Below are 14,758 nucleotides of genomic sequence, written 5' to 3' on the forward strand. Positions count from 1 at the left end.
TTTTTGCGCGCAGTGAAGTGTTTAGGCTTGTTTAAAACTTCCTTTATAAAGACGTCGGGCCTATGACACATCGGCAGTGACTCACTTCATTCATAAAAACACACTCACATACACACGCACGCACGCTCACGCACGCACACACACACGCAATGCAGACACACACACACCCTCCCTCTCCCTCCTCTCTCTGGCTCTCTTTCCTTATCCCCTCCCTGTTGCCTGTCTCCCTTTTGCGAAACTTGAAAAAATGTTCCGTTGTTTTCTTTTTTCTCCCCCCCCCCCCTTCTCTCTCTCTCTCCCTCTTTCTCTTCTCTATCACTTTCTCTCGTTCTGTCCCGGTTCCTATCTCCAGCACTTCCTCCGTCGCATCCCGCTACCTGCGCCAATCACCAGCCACATCTACCTCTCTTTTTATCTTCCCATCTCCAAATCGCTCCTCTCTATCGCCGCAGAAAAAAGCCCATTGTTTTCATGTGTATCAGCATATCTCATGTATCCTCTCCAGTTTTACCTGTCCTTTCTGTTTCTTACGCCTGCGTTTCACTGTGCTGTGAAAAAAGCGTTTGAATTTCTTCTATTTTTTATTTATTTTGCAATACTTACACGCTTCAGACCCAACATGAGGTTACGATAACCTGATGACGTTGTGGTCTTGAAACTATGATTTCATTGTTTAAAAGATGTCCAAACGAACCCGGAGCTGTGAGAAAAGTAATTGCCCCTTTAAGCCTAATAACTGGATGTGCCCGACTTCTTTGAGGTAACTGGAAATTACTCTTTTACATCACTTTGGCGGAATTCTGGTCCGTCTTCACAGACTTAATCTTAATTTAGCTACATCCGGGGGTTTTCAAGCATGAACGAACCGTTTAAGATCAGAATGTCAGTCAGATTTAAATCTAGAATTGGCGACGCCATTCAAACAAACAAACAAACAACAAAATGTGTTCAATTAGCCATTCAGAAGTGGAAATGCTAGTGTCCAGGTCACTCTTGAAAAATAGTTATTGGATTATTTTTATTTAGTTTTATTATTATTTTTTTTTACACAGGCTAAATAAATAAATGGTTGTCCTGTTACATTAGTCAAGTGTACTACAGTTTTAGGTCCCAAATTGTTGGCTGGACATTTTTGTTTCAGGATTTTCTGCTTGAGAGCAAAGTTCATATAACTCCATGAATTCAGAAGTAACCTCAGATCATGACATTAACCCTGTATGATGTAGTTTTACATCAGATGTTACAGGGCACATTCTATCTATCCAGAAAGTTTTCCTTGTCATCCATCTTTTTTTTGTTGTTGTTAAATATCTTAAATATTGCTGTTTAATAAATGTAAGACGGTCTTTGTGTTCTTATTCGTCAGCAGTGTTTCTTTGGCCTTGGAACTTTTGCCCCAGACTCTTTCTCACTGTTGATTCATGAGCACTGAAATTAACCGAGGCGAGTGAGGTCTACAGCGCCTTAGAGATTGTTCTGGGGTCATTTGTGACCTCCTGGATGAGGAGGTATGAGGTAACTCCTCAGGTTTTCCACTGTTCCATGTTTTCTCTATTACCCCATAATGCCTCTCACTCTGGTTCGTTGGAGTTCAAAAACCTTTTCTAACCTTTTCCAAATTGATGTAAGTCAGTGACTTTGTTTTTCATCAGCTCTTAAGTTTATATCAGCGCATGATGAGTCACTGTAATCTTTCGGCCTACTTTGTGCTGTCAGATTCGTTCTGTCTTGGTGGTTTCTTGATTTAACAGGTCAGGCAGTAAGGCCAGGGTGTGGCTGGTGAAATTGAACTCCGTTTTCCAAAATATGCGGCTAATTACAGTTAATTTACAATTCAGCATTACTTGTCAGCTTTTTCCTTTAGTAAAAACCAAATCACCATTTCAAAAACTGCTTTCTCTGTTTGCTCTGGTCCGTTTCTTGTCTAATATTAAACATTCGTTTGACGATCTGAAACATTTACGCGTGACCGAGAAACGTAAAATTTGGAGAAATCTCGAAGGTGTAAATACTTTTTCACAGCACAGGGTAGTGCGTACGACTCGTTTATTTTAAGGCAGAAAATTTGCCCTTACTTTTGTGAAAAAAATCCAATCCAATCACAACCCTTCCTGAGAAGGCAGCATGTTATTTCCACTCCCCTACATCTACACTACTCTCCCTCCTCAGGATGAAGGAAAGAGTGAGGAACGGATAGGAGAGCATGGAGCGAGGTGTTGTCCAGGCCTGGAGGGGCCTCTGAGCAGTGTTGCTCAGAAACATAAACCGGACACACACACTCACACACACACGGGGGCAGAGGGGTCAACATACAGAACCACACATATTCAAAACATGCACTTAAATGATCCCATAAAGCCTGACTCCACACAGAAACAATCTGCTTAATACAAGCAAAAATACAGTGTTTGTCACACAAGCCTAACAAGTGGCCTGGAAACACTCAGTCAGGTGCAGTAAAGCGTGGCACAGAGGCAAAACTGAGTCTCCAGTCATCACAGGGGGACACTTAGCACATCATACTGTACACAAACCGTACAGTATATCACAAACGAGTCATGCGCACGTACACAAAGAGAGCCAGCAGGAGAGAGAAGAAACAAGAAAAGCATTTTTGAGTCTGGGTGTAAGATCAGGAGACCCCTCATTCACAGACGTACAACTCATGGTGTGGTTAGAAAATAATTAGTGGCGGGCTTCGAGTGCGCACACTCATGCACACACACATGGACTTGCCAGTCCAGTGGTGGGCCGACACAGACAAACAAATACCCTGCGCAAAGCATGATGGCAACAAGTGGGCGGTGGAGTTGTTGTGGTGCAAAAGGGTCATGCTCTGCTTTCTCAAGGCAACGGTTCGGTGAGAAAAAACCGGGGAGGGAGGGAGGAGGAGGAGAGGAAGTAGATGAGTGTGGTTGGACGTAGGGAGATATTGACACACTCGCTCTTTTTAATTTCCCACATCAAAGGGGCGTTTGAAGACACAGCTGGGGAGAGAAGAAAAGAAAGAGTGAAGTTAGTCACTCTCCCTCATTGCCGCATGATGGGGGTCTCCTGGGTGGTTCTGAAGCACAGGGTCTGATGTTGGGCCCATCCACCAGCTTTGGTTGTTCACACACTTTTATAGATGCAGGGTGGCTGCCCTTTTAACAGGGGATGGTGTGTGCCTGGTTCTCAGCATGCAAAATAAAAAAAAATAAAAAAAAGGATCATGCATCTTTGTTTGTGTGTACGCGTGAGAGAGAGAGGGCACATCGCGTTGCGTCGGAAAAGGGGGAATCCAGGGTTTGTGTAAAAGGGTGTGCATTCACTGTATGCGTGTAATTATGGGTATGTGGTGCGGCGTCTGCATAACGTGCGTGAGGATCGGTGTTTGTGTGTGCCTGTGTGTGACAGTGTGTTTGTGTGTGGCCTTCATATGCTAACCATTACATCACCAATCTGTGTAAACCACCATAGGAGGAGAAAACAGAGTGAGACGCTCAGACGACGACCTCAGAGACATCAGAGAGAAAGGGGGAACCTGTGACAGGGCCTGCACTGCCGGCCGGCCTTCCTGCCAGACAAACTTTACTCACACAAGCTCCCCTCGACTCGCCTTACACTGGCTTTCCTGTGCGCCATGCATGTATTCACACATCATTACACAGACATTAAATCTCTCGAGTGCCTCCCGCTCTTCACCAACCTATGACTGAGTTCACGGCAAAACAAACCTCAGGTTCGGGCAAAGTCTGATTCACGTTATGTGATTACTGGAACGGCTACAAGTCAGAGGCATCGGGCTTCTTTCTCCTTACAAAGGTGGATCGAGCGTCGGTGCAACAAGTGCACAAAAACATGACTGGTTTTCTCAAAGTTTCACTGTGTGTTGATGATCCCTCATCTTACACACAAACACAAAAAGCTGTGCGACTCACAGCTTTTTCTGTGAGTCGCATTTTGTAAAAAGTAAAAAAACAAAACAAAAAAAAGGTGATTCATTTGAATTTGTGAGTGAAAAGTAAATTAGCAACGTCACATGGGAGATTAGATTGCGTCTGCTTTAAATACACGTTTCTTTACAGATCCATAATTTATATCGCAAAAAGCAGCTAAACGCAAAGCCAAGTTTTACCACCATGGCAATGAGGCTCATTATAAAAATAAATTACACTTGTGTTCAGCTCTGACACAGCAACCACTTGACTTTAGTTACAGGGCTGCATGAAAGTCTTAAACCATCTCTGATTTCTTGATGTTTTGCTTCCAAGAAGCCAGACTTTCTTTCAGTCTTTTAAAACGGTCTTCACCGATATTTCTCCAAGCTTTTCAAAGGGCTTTAAGGACGTCTCTCTCCAGACTTTGGCAGTCAATACACTCATTTTCTGTCAAGATGATTTCATGCTGTGCAACATGTCTTCAAAAAAAGAAAAATTAACATTTCAGGAAAAACTTCCACAAAAAGATATACATCAAACTAGGTTTGTTCTAAATCACCAAATATTCTTTCTTGTGTCAATTTCTTTTAAAATAGATGTAATCAATATTTTTCAGGACTTTTTAAAGGTCTTTTTAAAGGTTTGTGTCTGGAAAACGTCCAACAGAAGGTATCCAGGATGCATCCTCATCAGATCAGGGAGTGTCTGATTCGACTGAAACGTGTCGTCCCCCAATAACTGATTTCTTAAAGATTGCTACCACCATCCTGGTCTATCGTTTCAAAAGCGTTGCCTCAGTCTTTTGTGTAATATTAAAGAAATGTGATAACCACCACAGATCGTCAACGTCCAGAGCCTTCAACATCAATGTTCAATCCACTTCTTTTCCAAGTCCGCAGACTCTCCCTCCTCCGACAGAGAACTGTGAGTCATGCTTTTAACTAATGGCTCACAATGGTTAAAAAAATACTATTTTTTTATCTGTCAAATGGTGCTACATCTGAAATTTTCCCAGCTCTGTACTGCGCCAAAGAAATTGTAGCAGTTTCTATCATTGTCACAAATGCCTGAAGATTTTGCTTAAAACTGCCTGAATGAATGATTTAAAGGCAGAGTAAAGTAACTTAACATACTAAATGGCAACATTTCTCTGAAATAATGAGCTATTCAACTATAAAGGACAGAAAAGAAAAAACAAAATTGGTCAAAGTTCAAAGAAAAACTTCTGCAACCTGAAATTACTCATGACCACTTCAAAAGTTCACAGGAAGTCTGGACCCCAGGAAGAGTAATAACGACATGAAGGTTGACTCAAGACTTATGCACAACACTCCATCAACCTTTCTGAGAAATTAACATCCTGGTTCTGGGTTATATGAGAGAAAGACCATAAAATGCCAATTACCGAGGAGGAGTCACACTTTAGTTTAATGTCTCCGATATTATGTAACATATCAGCCTTAAAATGAGCGCCGCTCCGATGTGTGAATAGAGTTATCTGACAAGGAAGAGACTCACTGAAAATGCATTTTGTCATGTCGGGAAATTTTTTTGTGTCATTTGCTCTTGTGTGATTACGGCCGCGGCCTGATTACACGAACAAATACCAAATAAACCCAATAAATGTTTATTGCCGTGGCTTAATTTCCACGTCCAGGTGGATGATAAAATGTTCCTGTGGATTTTAGGGTTTTAGTCTCATGTTCTGCTTGCCTCAGTGTGTCATGAGCAAACAGTGGAAGCGTTGGCGTTGACGCAGCGTCACAGCAGCGGTGAAAGGGATTATGAGAGGAGCAGTTGCAAGAAATTCATTATTTTTACGCTGTACCCTCATTTCCTCGAGGGAATTCCAGCAGGGCCTGAGCAAACAAATCCGGAGATTACGTTCAAAGGGAAAACCAAAAGGTCCGAGCTATTACTGTTAATATTTACTTTGCTATAACAGTACGCTTAAAAGTTTCCCCATGACCTCCACAACCTCCACTCATCTTGCCCACGCTCTGTCGTCCATTCATTTTTTTTTCTCCAGCACGCTCCCGGGAGGCAGCGGCAGCAGCGTGTCTGATCTGGGAATGCTGCCATGGCGACGTTAGATTAACTCACTGCCCACCAAGATCGAAGCCTCGCGACCTCTTATCCCCCCCATCACCCCAAACATGCGTCAGAGAGCAAGTGAGTGTGTTATTAGTTTGGGGGTGTTAAAGAGAAATACTGACACACTGGAGGGGGTTGAATTCATTGGGTAATAAAGTGACGTCTCTGACTGTCTTTTTCTCACAGTTAGACATTAGGAATAATGTCCCCTAAATGAAGAGGGTCCAATTGAGCTGCAGCTCTGTCCTGCTCCTCGGGAGAGTGTTGAGCTCGGAAAACTCAAATTGGACAGGGTTTACAAATCAATTACCCCTTTCTTCTTTCAAGCCTCTTGAGACAGATATGGCTGCTGTGCATCTGTTACTGGGCTTTTTTATTACGCTATTAAACGAGGACCTTAACCAGCATCATTACTGCAGGTTTCCTCTGCTGGCTGAGCTCACAAAGCTGTGCAAAGGGCAGGATGCAGGGATGAAAGGGAGCGCATGAGGCAAAAAAAAAAAAAAATGTTTAAATCGCCTCTCTATTAGGCTCACATTTACAAGGTTCATTTTGTTTGGAAGCCAAACTCTATGGTATGTGACAAAACACAGTGTATGAGTGTATGCACAGGCGTGTGATGGCGAGACCCTCTACCCCTCCCTGACTCTGTGTTTCTCACCTGCTCTCGTCCTCCCCCCCCCACTCCCACCCTCTCTAACTCTTACTGCTTCCAAGCAGCTCTCCCAGCAGGGGGGAAACCTCTAAATGAACAAGTCTGAAGACATAAGTCACAGACGGAGTGTGAGAAGGACGAGAGAAGAGGAGCGAGAGAGAGAGAGAGAGAGGGCGGGGAAGAAAGCTAGCCACGCAAAGGGAACTTTTTACTGTGCAAACACAGTTTCCATCCAGCCTGTATGCTCTCTCCATCTCAGACTGGTGTTAATCGGCTGGAGAGGCCGGTCCCGTCTCAGAGCTCAGGTTCTCCCCTCCTGCACCTTTCATCGCCCTTCTCAGTCGCCCTAAACATTCTTTCCTCCTCTGTCATTGACTGTCCTGTCTGCATCCCCCCTTTCTGCTCACCTCTTCCTCATGTCACAATGTTTATCCATTCATTTTCCCCTTTCACTGATGCAGTACCTTACAAAAGTATCCCTATGAATGCTCGGTACTTTGACGACCACCGTCCGCTTCAATATCTGGAGCAGGTTTTTTGCTTTGTCCCCGTGTCAGCTTTGGACACCTCAATATTAAAATTTTCACCCGATTATATTTAGAAAACAGTTCAAGCTAAATCAGATTGGACAGCGAGCTTGTGCAAAAGTCAATCTTGAAGACTTGGAACAGATTAAAATCAGATCTGAGACTGGACGCTGACTGGGTCATTCTAACATAAAAATTCAATTAATTCATTTAAAAACACGTTATTTTTCTGGGGGAGGGGGCAATTAAAATGGCCCATAGAGTATTCATAAATACAAGACAAAATACAGAAGTAGAAAGAAAGTGCAATATGCATTGGCTAGGTGCAAATATATGTGTTGGGAGGGAGTTGTGTGACGTGTGTAAATGTGCTTTGATCTAAAGCTCTGCCTGTATGTCGTCGTCCAGCTTTAAGGCAAACTTTTGTCCTAGCCTCAAGTATTTTGTTTCTGCAGAACTACAAAACACCTTCAGGTCAACTCTAAACAGTTTTCCTCTTTATGTTCAAGAAAATCATGACTCTGCCACCATCATGTGTCACCATGGGTGTGGTATTTTCAGGGTAATCTGGGATTTCCACCACCCATAGTATTTCATAAACAGTACCAGATCACCTTCTTCATTCAGCTTTTTTTCTTAACAGTAACTTTTTGCTGATTTAACACGAGGCATGACTAATGGTTGTCCTGTGGAAAGACTGATTGCTTCTCTCATTGATGCTCCCTTTAAGATTGAGCTTAACGGAATTACACTGTGTAGAAGGGTGTCAATACAAACAAATGCCTCACTTTTCAATTTTATTAATAATTAAAAAATGTATAAAAAAAGAAACTATTTTCTTCCACTTAATTTGGTCTTCCAAATACAATCCAAGATAAACAAATCAAAAAGAAAAGTTTAAGGCAACAAAAAGATGTGTTCAAGGGTATGAATGTTTTTTATACAGTGCAAAAGCAGACCAATTAACATTTTGCTTTTTTAACTTTCTTACAGTGTAGAGTGAAAGTCCAGCTCCTATATTCGGTGCATTCCTCAGCAGACTCAGTAGTTCCCCGAGAGACTCGAGCCTCTGACTCTTTGTCTGTCTTGCACCATTTGCGGTGAGTTACTCCATCTGCGTGTGTCTGCGAGTGATGTGCTCTCTATCAGGGCTGACCGCCAGTGGCCGGCGCGCCGTGCGTCTACGTCAGCCAGACACTGAACCCGTTGTCGTGTTGTCCTACGGAAGCAGAGAGCTGCTGACAAACACATGGGTAATCAGTGAGGCCGGTGGGGAGAGCGAAAAGTGGGGCAGAGGGTCCCGGAGAGGCGAAAGGGGGAAAAAGCAACAAGAGCGGGAAGACATAAAGGCACATGACTTGTCTGATGTCACGGCTTGCCCTATGGAGTGACTTTGTCAACACGACACGATCTCAGCCACTTCGGCGGGGTCGTGAGGATGCCCTTTAGCTGGCAGATTGACAGCCACATTCACACAGAGGCGCACAAACAAACTTGTACACATATGCTTACGTCTGTCAGATAGCTCACCTAAGCATCTAGAGCCATTTATAACCCTCCGCCCCTTTAAACGTGACATGGCCCGGCTGTTTTTCTGAATGCTGACGCACTTTGGCCCCCCTCATGGCGGACCATTCATTAAATTAACGCTCATTACACAGTGACAATCATAAATCAACCTCTCCACAACGGTGATAGCAGATAACAATGACCTACCGCAGAGCACATGGCCTCACTCATTCCACCGGCCGCTTCCTGTACGTCAGCCGTACAGTGTGTAAATTTCATCATAACTGAGAGCAAACACCGGAGAGGAAATTTCATATCCGTACGTCGTCACTTTTTTTATGTTTTGGTATCAGGAGATGAGCTCTGTAGTTTTTGAGCATGCTTGGGATTCGGGGAGACCTCTCCCCTCATTTATCCAGCTCGGCTTTGAGAACAGAAATAGATAAGATGGACCTCAGGTTCACTCAGATGTCATCTGAATGTTGAAGTGGCTTCATGTGGCGTAAACAGAAACGGATGAGTCGTGTTTGTTCTGCTGGGACTGGATTAGGGTACCTAACATGTGGTACCAAGTCTTTTGGGTTTAGGGAGAGGCTTGTTCACCGACCGCCGTTCTGAACTATACACCCAGCCTTTCACTGCTGCTTCCAGGACAGCGTCTCAAATTTGTAAAATTCTTGACAAAGAGAGATAAGGATATTCTGTTCTGATTATCCATCCACCTGTTTGTTTGTCCAAGCTTTATCTACCCCTGTTTATCCTTTCAGAGTTGCAGGGGGGCTGGTGCCTGTCATCTGTTTAGTCATTTAGTTTAGTAAGGTTTTTGTAACAATTTTACTCTAAATTGTCCTAGGACATTTGTGAAATATTTATTTTGAAGGGGAAGAATTCCGAGTTTTCTCCAAAATATTGTTAAAATATCATTTCGTCCAGTATGAACGTAGTATAGTTTATCGTCTCGCTTTGTGAGCTGGATCCATTGTTTCACCTCTAACATGCAAAACTGTTGATGTCAGTAATTTGTGGTAATGACTTCAAATGCACACTAAAGAATGAGTTTGTTCACTTAAGATAAAGGTGACCAAATTTTTCAACACGAGCCAAAACTGTTGAGTGCTGGAGGACCACAGAAAGTTGTCTTGTTTTTATTTTTCTTTAACAGAGATAGTAAAGTTTGACTGCAAGCTAATCAGGCAGTGTCACAGTTGAGCTCAAATGTGTATGACAAGGAACAGATCTAAAGGTTGCAGGACCGTGAGCCTTGAGCAGGGGTGGGCAATCCTGGTCCTCGAGAGTCAGTGTCCTCCAACTCTTAGACGTCTCCCTGGTCCAACGCACTTCAATCAAACAGCTGAATCACCTCCTAAATGCAGTCAAGTTCCCAGAGTCTTGCTAAAGACCCCATTATTTGACTCAGGTGTGTTGAAGAAGAGACGCATCTCAAAGTTTCAGGACATCGGCCTTTGAGGCCTGGAGTTGCCCACTCCTGCCCTTGAGGAATGCAGTTTGAGACAGATTGTAGTAAAGGAATCCCAGGAAAGGTATCTCTGCCAGGTAAACTACGACATGCTTGTTGTTTTCACAATCCTTCTTATTTGTGATACCAGTTACTCACCACCCTGTCTCTAACCAGAAAGCTGCTCCCTAGAAATTATGTTGTAGCTTGCACATGTCCATTTGTATCATTAAAAATGGTGTACTGGATTATGGTTTGTGTCCTGGGTTCAAATCATACTTTACTCATTACATAAACATGCAGATAAACAAAATAGTCCAGTTATTGAAGAAATTGGTTCTTTAAGTTGTATTGATCTAAAAATATGTTAAATGTTTCCTAAATTTTGGGATTGATTTGATTTCTAATTGTCTCCAGGGGGGGAAAAAACAACTTGCGTGATCCACAAGAACAGGTTATGGGTCACTCTTTCTTCAAAAACGCCTGCTGTATTTAACTAAGTTATGGGTGTGACTAAGTCTGCTTTTGAGTGTAAGTCGCTGAATGCTTGTGAGCCAAAGAAAAAGCAAACAAGTGTGAATAATTACTGACAAAAATCTGTGGGATGTACCAACACTTTTCCTCTTCAAGATTTTAATTGGCCTTTACAACTTGTAACTTGTTGACTTGTGATTAGACGTTGTAAAAAGCTTCCTGGTTAGAAAGGAGAGATGCTGGTAGGAGTTTGACACTTCACCTGCCTTGCCAGCTTGTGGTGGTCAGAAGGCCTAGTGGCACCGCTGCATGGCAGCCTCGTCTCTGTCAAATTGCCCCAGGAAAGCTATGTAGCTTGCCACCATCAGCAGGTGAGTGTGGGTATGAATGGGTGAATGACTGAATGAAGCACTGTGAGTCCTCTGGACTTGATCAAGTGCAGTACAAGTACAGGTTATTTATCATTTCAATCATTCTGCACCAAATCATTCCACTGGCCACAAAAGACCCTCAGGTCACAACCTGGACACCCCAAATTTGAAATACATTGGACTTTCTTAGATTCATCAAGATGTGGGAAACACTCCTCTAAGATTTTGGTCAGTATGGAAACGATGGTATCTCTCACAGATGCTGCAAATTTGTCGCCTTCACATCTGCGATGCCAATCTGCCCTTCCTCCATAAAGGTATTGTTTTTGATTGCAATCTGGTGCCAGTGGAATACACTATACACATTGGAATACACTAATCTCATTGTTCAGTATTGGACCTGGTCAACAACAATACCCAGGTAGGCTTTGTGTTTAAACCTATACCTGCTGTTACTAAGGGGTCCAAAATGTGCCAAGAAAATCCCGCTGGCTCTCTCATTAAGCCACCAGTATCAAACCAAACCATTAATGCAAGGCAGGTTTCTATGTTTTAGGTTAGCAAAACTACCCAAATGGGGTTGTTTCAGTATCCCTTTTTGAGGTACATTAGTTTTCTTCCGTTATATCATGCTACTGTTTGTTTCCTTTTTCTGTATCATCTTGTGGAATGAAAACAGTTACTGTAACTGTTTATAAAAATTGAGAACTATCTGTCTCTCTTACTTCTTGGGCGCACAATCTTATCTCTGAAGTAGAGAAAGATATGGAAGTAATGTGTTTTTGTGCATTCCTCCTAACCACCATCATCCTCTCCAGCTCAAAGGTCTTAGGACCATCTTTTAATCTGCATGCCCTGCCACAACCCACAGTGTCTCGGAGTTATATTTTCTTGACCTCTGTTAATTGAGGGGAAACACAAACACCCACTTGAAGTATGACGTTCTGGATCCCCTTTTCCACCGGAAGTCAGTGACTAAAGGGAATGACATGAAAATAATTCTAATCTCTCTATTCTTGCCAGTGTTTGGAAGCACTTTGACTCTTGGCTGTTCTTAATTAGCCATAAATGCATCTGTCCAGAGGCCTTTAAATACCTTGTATGTCTGCCTCTATCAATAACATTCTATGACTCAAAGGCTCAGACATGTGAGCTATCCAAGATTTTTTTCTTTTTAATTTTTGTTGCAAAGTTTGCATGGCCAATTCGATGCTGCCAACAAATTTCTCATGTTCTTCATGCCTCCCTTTTTGTTTTTGCAGCTTACCACCTTGTCCTCTCGGTTCATCAATCACACAGTTGCTCCTTATTAAAAGACATATGAAAGCCTGCTTGCCTGTGTGCCTGCCTTGTATTACAGACACCCTTGCATTTGGCTGGACCCCCAGCAGTGGGATAGCACATGCCAAGAATGCAAGGAATGGCCCTGTGAGTGATAAGAAGGAAATTCCCTGTAATAGACTGGAAGAAAAGCTTAGAAATAACAGAACCTTCGGGGAGGGGGGGGAAAGGGGATTAAAGGAATGACGACAAAGAGTAGGATGGAGAAGGAAGCCAGAGGTTTGACATAAAGTCAATAAATTCTGTGAGGGAAGCTGATGATGTGGATGGAGTCATGATACATGAGAACGTGCTGCCATTACTGAATGGAGATAAGTGGGAAAGTGGTAGGATTTCAAAAGGAAATAAACTACTACAGTAAAGAAGGCTCAAACAAAGTGGACTGAAGATAAATAAAAAGATGCATAACAGGCTGAGATCACATGAACTTTGTGGGGCAAGACAGATATGGGAACATGTCACAAGGAATGGAAGCATTAGCTTCCAGTGGGTTGGTAATGAGTGGGAAGAGGATTTTTGACTGGTGAATCCCTGGATTTGACAGACAGCACCTCTTTGTGACTCATTGACTTGGCCTTTTTGCTGTCTTGACTCCTGTGCCATCTGTGGAAGCTTTCAAGATTTATTTGCACAGTGGACAAAACATTGCCAAATCCTGATCCAGATTAGCTTCCAATCTGCTGTAACCTACCAAATCTGATTTGAGAGCAGCCTCCTGACAAGCCTACACAGTTCCGGTAAAAGATTTACATAGACTCATGTACATGAATGCCATTAGGTTGGACTGCTTAGATATTTATTTAAAACTTTTTTTTTCAGTGTGGAAGAATTATACGACAAATAATTTTAATGACTAAAAATTTTTTATTAACACACGTTTGATGGGTTCAAAATTATATATATTACTCTTACAGGCTAATATACACACCTAGTAATATTTGCCTAAATTTTCCTCAACAAGTTCCACCTTAAAAGCAAAGTCAACCAGCTGCTGGTACAAATCTGACTGGATATTTTGATCACTCAACTCAGCAGAGTTGGTAGATTTAATTTAAACTGCTTGATATCTTGAAATAAAACGTGCTTTATCCCATCAGTTGTAAGAAATGCGTCTTTAAAGAAAAAAAGAAAAACAGAAATGTTGCATTATAGTACCGTATTTTCCGCACTATAAGGCACACCTAAAAACCTTCAATTTCCTCAAAGGCCGACAGTGCGCCTTATAATCCGGCGCGCCTTCTATATGGACCAATATTGAGCCACAACAGGTAACTACGGTACCCAGCCGCCGACTTCATTTTCGCCCGTAGAAGAAGAAGCGCGCGGTGCATGCTGGGATAGTTGTCAGAACGCTGGTTTGTTAATAAAGTTTGACTGACCTACCTACCAACCTGATAATCAGGTCGTCTGCAGGTCATTTAGCACCACATTCTCCACCAAAATGCTGTGCGCGAACGGAGAAGGGGACCATCGTCCGGCCACGCCCCGGCCCAGTCGCGGAAGGCTCTCCTCACCTACCCGAGTCGGACTGTTTTGTTGACATTCCAAACAAAACAGTGCAGCAACAGTGCAAAATTTAGTGCAGCTCCCTCTAGTGGATGCATAACATAATTCCAGCCTCTACTGTAGCATCTATTCTATGCGCCTTATAATGCGGTGAAAAATAATATATGAAAAAGGTTTTAAAATAGGCCATTGAAGGTGTGCCTTATAATCCGGTGCGCCCTATAGTGCGGAAAATACGGTATATTTTGCATTTATTTAGAAATTGTCAATGTAAGGGGAGCATGTTCATTTTACTTATACGGTTTGGTGTGCTCAGTTAGTTTTCAACAAACAAAGATATTGTCAACTTTGGCTTGGAAGTCTGTTGGCAGATTCTGATTCTTCAGTGTCCGTGCTTTAAATCAGGGTCTGGAACAATTCTGCTCTGCCAGAGCATTGTGCAGCAGAGCAGAGAAACATGCAGTGTAAATTCAAGATAATAAGAGACATAACATTGCATCACATGGTAACACTAAAAATCCCCACCTGATAAGTCATTTACATTCAACTCCCTGGCAACTACCAGGGCATGGAGACACAACTGCACCGTCCACAAATGTCTTCCAGCAGCACATTCTTTAATTACCTATTACCTATTCGTGGAGTTGTAGTTAGTGTGGTTATTCCTGATAAAACAATCTTTGTCTAATCTAATCATAAACCTTTTCTACAGAAGGCATTTGACTTATCTGTGTGGGGGACTGCCAGTTGCATTAAAGCTTTTGGATAACAGTAGCGCGGCAGGGGCTTCTTTCTTTTAACTGTACTCTCACTTCAGGTACATGTTAAACTTGTTACACTAAATACAGAGTCTTCCAGTAGTTACCAGAGCCTCGGTGAGTCTTTGTTTTTCTTGGACATCTTAA

The sequence above is a fragment of the Poecilia reticulata genome, linkage group LG16 (assembly GCF_000633615.1).
Source record: "Poecilia reticulata strain Guanapo linkage group LG16, Guppy_female_1.0+MT, whole genome shotgun sequence".
NCBI classification, from domain to species: Eukaryota; Metazoa; Chordata; class Actinopteri; order Cyprinodontiformes; family Poeciliidae; genus Poecilia; species Poecilia reticulata.